A 9,635-nucleotide genomic window follows, 5' to 3' on the forward strand; every position below is an offset into this window, starting at 1 on the left:
CCTTTAATGAGGGTTTTTTTTTTGGGAGTGGAGAGGGGGCACTATTCAGAGCCCTTGCAATTCCATGTGAATTTTAGAATAGGCCATTTCTGAAAAAAAAAAAAAAAAGGCCTTTGGAAATTTGATAGGGAAGACATTGAATCCATAGATTGCTTTGATTGTATCGCCATCTTAACAATATTAAATCTTCCAGTCCATGAACACAAGATGTCTTTCTATTTATTTATGTCTTCTTTAATTTCTTTCAATAATGCTGTGTAGTTTTCAGTATGTAAGACTTGTGCCTCCTTGGTTAAATTTATTCCTAGGTGTTTTATTACTTTGGATACTATGTAAATGGAACTGTGTTTCTAAATTCTTTTTAGATTGTTCATTTCTCTTGTATAGAAACACAATTGTTTTTGGTATATTGATCTTGTACTGAAGCAATGCTGAATTATTTTATTAGCCCTAGTAGTATTTTTGTGGGTTTATTGGCATTTTCTACACATAAGATTGTTATCAGCAAATTCAATATTTATTTTCACGCTTAAATTGTCCCAGATTTGGCCAGTGGAAGATTGATTCAAACTGGCTCCTATGTCCTTTAGACATGTCCTCATCATTCTGAGCACCCCCTTCCTTTCTAACATAATAAGATATTCCATGATCACTTTGTATTTTCCCTGCTCTAGCTCCAGGATCAGCCTTTTCTCCACAGAATCATGGTTCCTTTTAGGAGAGAAGGGTATCGAGAAACCAAGATCTGAGTGGTAGATGTGCTCATTGGTATTGGGGTATCACTGTTCCTACTGCCTTTCAATGAACAGAACTAGGGAACATATGTGTATATATATTACTTCTTGGCCTTTTGGCTAAGATCAAGTGTAGTATATATATACTATATATTCATATGCACATAATATATGCAAAAATTAACATCTATATTTATTTTTAATCTTTTTATGTATATTGATAACCATGAGTTCACATCAATAACTCTAATTCCATCCTAACACCACAAGGTTCATTTCAGTTTTTTTTTCCCATATTTTTCTTTTCTCAGTGAGAAACTTTGCTGCCATTATTCTTAACATATTTATTTATTTCGTAAATCATCCTGTATGTACTAACTTCCCATTGCTGCTGCAATCCCCTTCCCTGAGCAAATATTCTTCTTGCCCCACTCAGACTCTGAACTCCATGCCAGGCTACTGTCCCTGCCTTCCATGTGGATTGTCTCTAACTCTGCTTATGCGCCCCCGGCCCCAGACCTTACCAGCCTGTCCCCCTATGTGGCTCAGGTTCTGACACCCTTCACTAGGCTACCTGTTGTTGGGTTGCCCCTCCCCCAGGTCACCCTCTTCAACCTATTTTTGCCCTGGTACCCCTTACTGCGACACCCGTATGTGTGGATACCCCCGCCCCCCCCCCACCCTGTTTTGATTCCAGCATCCTTCTCTAGGCTAGTGAAAGAGCCACACTCCATGAATACTTAACACAGGCAAATTTAACTATAAACACTTAGATCAGAAAGGAGGAGAAAAGAGGAAGAGGAAAGAAGGGGTAAGGATGGACAGGAAAAGAGAGGGAAAGGAGGAGAAAATGATAGAGAAAGGAAGAGAGAGGCCGGGCGCGGTGGCTCACGCCTATAATCCTAGCTCTCTGGGAGGCCGAGGCGGGTGGATTGCTCGAGGTCGGGAGTTCGAAACCAGCCTGAGCAGGAGCGAGACCCCGTCTCTACTATAAATAGAAAGAAACTAATTGGCCAACTAATATATATAGAAAAAATTAGCCGGGCATGGTGGCGCATGCCTGTAGTCCCAGCTACTTGGGAGGCTGAGACAGAAGGATCGCTTGAGCCCAGGAGTTTGAGGTTGCTGTGAGCTAGGCTAACGCCACGGCACTCACTCTAGCCTAGGCAACAAAGCAAGACTCTGTCTCAAAAAAAAAAAAAAAAAAAAAGGAAGAGAGAGAGAATATCATGAAAATAGCACCATTGATCTTACTCACTTTTGCACTCAGTGGGTATATATATGTCCTGGGCTGAACATTAAATCATTATAGCACTCTTATTAGGTAGCCACTATTGCCTCATTTTATATACGAGCAAATCAAGGCTTAAAGAGATTAAGTCTTGCCTCAGGTCACACATTTAGTATGTGTGGCAGAACTGAGATTCTAACCTGTCTGCCTGACTCAAGAGCTATGCATTCCTGCGTCCAAGGATGTGAAGTCCATTTCTTGCTGCAGCAGCCCATTCCAGCCTTGGATTACTTTGACTATTAGAATGTTTTATGCTTTTATAGAATTGAAAATCTGTCTCCCTGAAGTTTTTCCACCCATTGGTCTTATTTTCACCCCTTGGGGATGCATAGAACAATCCTAATTGCTCTTCCACATGACAGCCCTTAACATATTTGTGGACAGCTATCATATCCCCTGAGTTTTCTGTTTTCTAGGCTAGACATTTCTGGCTCCTACAACCATTCCTCTTATGAATGGGAAAATGCCTTTCTTCTAGCTTGTTACACTGCACTAATCTTCTAAGGTAAGAAGGATTCAATTCATGCCAGGGCATGAATTCATGTATCCAGGGCAAAAGAAGAGTTTGACATTTGCTTTTGAACTGCAGTGGCAAATATGGAATTCAAACTGTCTTCCACTGCAGATGTTTATTAGTATATGAGACATAAGCAATACATTCTCTTTTTCACAAAGGCCTTTCTGCATGTAAGGCCAAGCTGCCGGCATAGACCCCATTCTTCTGAGGAAAATCCAGGAATTTCTGTGGGCTATTACTACCATCTGGAATTAGGAATTTGTAATATTATAACTAACTCAGTATATTTCAAAATTACCTGGAGCTCATGTGTCTGGTAAGGGTCTGGTATCTAGAATATATAAAGAACTCTTACAAAGTGGCAGCAAAAAGACAAACAGCTTGAAAAATGAACAAGGGACTGGAATAGACATTTCTTTAAGGAAGATTTACAGGTGATCAACAAGAACATGAAAAGATACTCAATATCATTAGTCATTAAGGAAATGGAAATCAAAACCACAATGAGCTACCACTTCACACCCACTAGAATGACTGGAGTTTTTTAAAAAACCCACAAAATAACAAGTGTTGGCAAGGTTGTGGAAAAATCGTGTCATATTGTGTCACGTCTTGCTGGTTGGGGTGTAAAATGGCACAGCTACTGTAGAAAACAGTTTGGCTCTTGTTCAAAAAGTTAAACGTAGAACTACCATGTGACCCAGCAATTCCACTCCTAGGTCTACACCCCAAAGAATTGAAAATAGATATTCAAAGAAATACTTGTGTATAAATGCCCATAGCATCACTGTTCTCGATGGCCAAAAGGTGCAAACAACCCCAGTTTTGATCAGCAGATGAATGGCTAAACAAGTTGTGCTATATAGATACAATGGAATATTATTCAGCCATAAAAAATGAAGTACTGATACGTGCTACAGTGTGGATGAACCTTGCAAATGCTAAGTGAAAGAAGCCAGACACCAAAGACCGCATGTAATATTCTGAATAGCTATATTCATAGAGACAAAAGCATATAAATGATCCTCCCCCTTTTCCTAAACCTTCCTCATCTTCCTTTCTTTCCCTCTAATAAATAAATAAATAGGTCTATTATATGTTATGTGAATTTCACCTCAATAAAAACAATTACCCTGGAGTTCTACTCAGCCACAAAAAACAATGGTGATGTGGCAACTCTTGTATTATCCTGGATGGAGCTGGAGCCCGTTCTACCAAGTGAAGTATCACAAGAGTGGAAAACCAAGCACCACATGTACTCACCATCAGATTGGTATTAATTGATCCACACTTACATGCACATCTAGTAGTAACATTCACTGGGTGTTGGGCAGGTGGGAGGGGGAGGAGGGGATGGGTACATTCACACCTAATGGGTGCGGTGCGCACCGTCTGGGGGATGGACACGCTTATACCTCTGACTTGGGTGGGGCAAAGGCAATATATGTAACCTAAACGCTTGTACCTCCATAATATTTTTAAATAAAAAAAAAGAAAGAAAAACAATTACCCGAAGCTCTCTGGGAGGTGAGAAGATGATGGTGGGGAGGGTACACACAGTGTTTTCCCCTATTTTTGTCATTTAAGGCTGAGTTACTTGTTTCAAAAGATGTTCTAAAAAAATAAATGAAGCTGAAGCTGACAAGGAATCATGTTAGCTTAGGAATATGGTAACTATATATTATCTGAGTCAGGGCATGTGTTTTCTAGACAGATTGTTCTAAAAACCATGCTAATTAAGTAAAATAATGACAATTATAATGAAATGACAACCAACGTCAGGCTTTGTGGATGAGTATATTTATCACTTAAATATATAGTTGTTAAATCAGGGCATTTTCTCCATTACGTACTATTTTGGATGGAACCAATCCTTATTTTCTGGAAGAAATCAATTTTAACTAGAACCATTGCATTTTAAATTTCCATGCAGTGTAGGCCTAACTTAGTATTCATTAATATTTGCCATACATACTTTCACTCGCAAAGTGTTTTCTTCCTGGATTCATTGGTCTGTCAGAGAGCTGTGAAAAGGTATCATCAAAGAGCCAAAATCCCAACTGCCTCCAAAACAGGCAAATTTTATTTCTGCTCCACAATCCTTGAGTGAACATCACATATCTTTCATTGTTAATGAGCCAAATTCTCCAAGGGTTTCTGTTCTTCCCCCGGGGGGGAAAGTTAGACACTTGGAGAAGCTGCAACAACGTATGCACTACGAGGGTACCATTTGGAAAATTACAGCTTCAGTGTTCTGGGACCTGAGAGGAAATTAACATTGTTTCCCAGGCTGTCAAAGTTCTTCTCACATGTAGTCGAGAAAATCAATCAAAGTATTGAGTAAAATTTGCATGTGCTATCTAGATATGCTGAGACAAACATCTGAACAAGAGCTCCATCCTGGCAATTAATGGATGAAATAGCTTTCTTTGAGTGCTGTGGTTAGGGTGGGTAACTATGTTTTCATTTCTAAAGAATCAGGAAGAAATTTTTTTTTTCTTCCTGAAGTTGAAAGATTACATGATAATTCTTTTAAGTATTGCTCGACATCACCTACAGCAAAGCCACCTTTTCATTCACAAATCCCATCGGGGATGTTTCTCTAGACCTCCCCCTTCCTCTGGTTACATAGAGCACATTACATTGGTATCCTAGAAAGACGATAGCAATTAAGTGCATGGGCAATTTGCTATCTAAGTCAATCATTTTGTAAGGGGTATATGAGTATCAGAAGAACTTACAGTAACTGTTAAGTCAGTCAGTAAATTAGCAGGATAAGCCATTATATCTAAATTGATTTTTTTCTCTTCTTCCTTTTCCTTCCCTTCAATTGTCTATAAGCATAGTCTTTGTAATTATGCATCACTACAGACTGACAGTCATTGAGTAACCAAAACAATTTTACCACCAAATCCATCATCTGGCTCATTAGAACCACATCTCACATAGGGGAACAATGGCTACAGAAAGCACTAAATAAAATGGTGTTGATCTAAAGAAAAACTACATTTCTTTTTTTTTAAGAAAGGCTAGATTTATTTTAAGAAAAACCATACAGCTAAGATGAATGCGTTTTCTCATCTTCTTTGCTTTCAAGTTTTGATCCTCAAATGTTTTTGTTTGTTTGCTTGCTTGTTCATCAATAACCCTGATATTACTTGTAGAATGGCACCAAAAAAAACTCTGCTATTACGGATGTTGAGATTATTCTTCTTATTCTAGTTACCATTGTCAAGGAACAAAATCGCTCCAAAGTGTAAAGGCTGAAAACAGTAATTATTATATCACCTCTCGTGGTTTCTGTGGGTCAGGAAGTTGGGACGGGTTCATCTGGGAGGTTCTGGCTTGGAGTCTCCCTGCAATTGCAGTCGAACAGTGGCTGGACTGCACAGTTGTGGGCCGGAGCAGAAGGGGCTGACCAGGCCATCTCTCTCTCTTCACGAAATTTTAATGCTTCTCCACGTGGCCTCTTTGCACAGGCTAGTTTGGGCTTCCCCAAAACATGGCGGTCTCCGGGCTGTCTGAAAGCTTTAAGAGTGATTATTTCAGCAAACAAGGCAGATAGATGCTGTATCACCTTTTAAGACCTCACCTCGGAAATCTCATTGTATTATTTCTACCTCATTACTGGCTGCAAACAAGATGCAAGCCCAACCAGATTTAAGTGTGGAAGGTGTTGAGGGGAAGAGATTTACTGCACACCCTGGTGGGAGAGTGGCAACTTTCTAGAGAGCATGTCGGGTGGGAGATATCGTGGCAGCCACCTTTGCAAAATATAATCTGAAACATTTCCTTTGATGGTAGCTTTTCTGCTATTTTATTCATCTATAAGGCTGTGGTCAGTTGAGGTTTTGCCTTTTTGTAATCAAATGCAACATCATGATGAAGTTTTTATTAGGTTCTGTCACGCATATACGGTGGTGTGCCAGGCACTTTAGGCTTGATACAAAAAAATATCATGGTCCCTTCTCTCTGAGAGATTATCTTCAAATGAAAAGAATGTAAATAAATAAGTAATATACATTTTATTCTCCTTTTTTTGGTCAAATAAAAGAAAATGGGAAAGAGCAATAAAATAAACTTATTGCATTCTTAAAATCACACCCCCAAAGACCCTTCCCTTTAAGAAAGAGACTATAAATACATTTTATGTTACTGGATACTTTACTTAAGAATTCTTTGTTTGAAAATAATGGAATACTGACTCTATATAGCTTAAGGGACAAAAAAGGAGGAATCATAATAAGAATAGAAGAGTATCACAGAAAGCCCAAGGACAAAAATGTTATTGGGCCTTAAGAACAATCTGGAATGAGAACTCAGCTGAGATGTCTTTAGTGTTCTCTGCAGTCAAGCTTTTGCTGCTTCTTTTATCCATATAATAATAATAATAAAAAAAACCAAACGTGGCAACCTCAGTGCTCAGGATTCCATGTTTTTGTGTAACCACCCAGAGAGAAACTGGTTTCTTTGCCATCTCCATATTCAAATTAGTTCAGTTTACCCATGGTTCAACAACAAATTTGGCAAGTGGCTGGAGTCGCAGTGCGTTACTCTGACAACTTCAGCTGTAATCATGTCGATCAACAAGGGGTCAAGCCTTAGAAAGGGTGTGCTGGGGGATTAATCCAATAGGTTTGTGGTCCCCAACCCCCGGGCCACAGACTGGTACCAGTTGGGTTAGGAACCAGGCTGTACAGCACGAGATGAGTGATAGGTGAGCAAGCAAAGCTTCATCTGTATTTACAGCCACTCCCTATTGCTTGAATCACCGCATAAGCTCTACCTCCTGTCAGATCAGCAGTGGCATTAGATTCTCATAGGAGCATGAACCCTACTATAAACTGCGCACATGAGGGATCTAGGTTGTGCAATCCTTATGAGAATCTAATGCCTGATGATCAGAAGTGGAGCTGAGGCAGTGACACCCTCGCTGGGGAGCGGCTGCAAATACAGATTATCATTAGCAGAGAAGTTTAACTGCACCACAAATGTAATGTGCTTGAATCATCCCGAAACCATCAACCCCCCCCTCCAGTCTCTGGAAAAATTGTCTTCCATGAAACTAGTCCCTGGTGCCAAAAAAGTTGGGGACCACTGCATAGGTGTCTAATAGACCCAGACTAGGAAACGTGCTAAAGATTGACCCCATGCGTAGATAGAATATGAAACCGACTACCTGATGCCATTTAAAAGCAAATGAAAGTTCCTATTAGGTTCCAAACATCTCTCCCAATAATCTATCAAAATATTACTCTCTTCCATCTCATGTTCCCATAGTTATTTTGGAAGATGAAGGGAAGTCAGCTCAACATTTTTTAGTGAACGTTTGATCCTCAGATAAACTGGTTGACATATTGTGTCAGACCATGACCAGAATAGTGGGTTCAAGCATCTTGACATCTTGGTATGTAACAGTCAGTTGTGAGATATCTCAAGCAATATGGCAGATTCATACACTCTAAAGTTTAAAAGGTCTACTTTGAAAATACGATAATATTAGAGTGGATTCAAGGATAGCCCTATAATATCACCATTTCTACTTCTTTGTAGTCAGATATGTTTTTTTGAATGGACAAGAATTACAGATTGTGCATAAAGAATCACACAAATCCTGGTATGCTATGGCAGCTGTGTCATATATATACAATATCATCAGCCACGTGCAGTGCAGTGGAAAAAAGTTTGAACATCCCTGCATTAAGAACTCTGAAGACTTTGGGAGAAGATATAGGACAGATGAATTTCGATTTGATTGCGGTGAGAGAAGCCCTGGGCAGGCTCTGGGAGACAAGGGTAAGAAGCTATATCCTGGACAGAGGGACAGAGAATAGAAAACCAGAACAAGTCCCTGGAGGGAAGGCTGCTGAAAGAGATCTAAGGGATGGAGGAAGAAGGCAGGGCATGGAAGAGAAGCTTCACATGTCTTGTAATTTTGTCCAGGACAAGATCTGTTTGTGCAACCTCATTATCATATATTTAAAATTTTTTCATCAGGACAAACTTAATATAATGAGATTCCACCTGTCTCATTAATAAGTTAATCAAAGCATTCATGAGCCATACATACAAACCCACAAGCTCATCTCCAACACTTGGCAATCTGTACGGCACTCGAAAAAAAAAAAAAACGATTCAATGCACGTGCCAAGGCCAAATTATCTCAAATTAGCAACCAAGGAAATAAACATAAGACTAAATGGCAGAAAGGGATCATGATAGTCTATTTTTATAGGGTGATAGACTAATAAATGCCCAGAAATTAGTGCTATAGTAAGTACCTGGATAAGTATCATGATATTTTCTATCCTTCATATTTCTAGTTTTGTAGTTTTGACCTTCAAGGGAATATTCACAATGCTAAGAAAAAAAAAATCTTGCAAATTCTCAAATTAGGCATGCTGCCACCAGGTGGTGGTAGTATGGCACAGCCATGTAGTCCAAGCAATTAGGTACACACTACAAATGCATTAATTAGCACGCTATTCCTATCCTCTATTTTTTCAAAAAGTTATTACAACAAAAAAGCTTTGGTTAAATCTATAAAGAGATAACTTGTTTAGAGCTTTTACAATTTTGTTTTGTTTTGTTTCAGGTTTGTGTTTTTAAAGAAATGTATGCTTATGTACAATTTGGTATCAGTTTCACTAATCTCTAACTTTGTGATAGAAGTTTGAATTATAGCTTGTAGTCAGAAAACCATCCTATAGGTTTGGCCTCAACCTCCTGGTACTTATACTGGAGGTGAAAATGACAGAGCACTTATCTCTCAGTGAGGGGCCTACTCTTTTTGTAGGCAGCCAATTCAACTTGCCTTGGCTCATCTGAGATAAGTTTCTCCGAAATTTCCAACTTACAGAAGCCCTCCTTCTTGTCTCTAAACCGAAGCAAAGAATAAATTAAGAAAAGTACCTTGCTGTTAGGAGCAATAGCATATGTTCTCCACAATGCTATTGGCCATATTTCCTCAATGACGTTTATTGAAGGAAATGCCATAGATTCACTAACACTTACTTTTTGGTGGATAAAGACAGGAGAAATATGCTTACTTATTCATTATATGATATATTCCAATTGGAGATGCCTTAAAATG

At 39.1% G+C, this 9,635-nt stretch overlaps 1 pseudogene; it reads left to right on the forward strand.

Annotated features, from left to right (window-relative positions):
- Positions 1-834: 834 nt before the first annotated feature.
- Positions 835-907, forward strand: LOC142865985 (uncharacterized; annotated as a pseudogene).
- Positions 908-9,635: the final 8,728 nt, after the last annotated feature.

This window comes from Microcebus murinus, chromosome X, assembly GCF_040939455.1.
Source record: "Microcebus murinus isolate Inina chromosome X, M.murinus_Inina_mat1.0, whole genome shotgun sequence".
NCBI lineage: Eukaryota > Metazoa > Chordata > Mammalia > Primates > Cheirogaleidae > Microcebus > Microcebus murinus.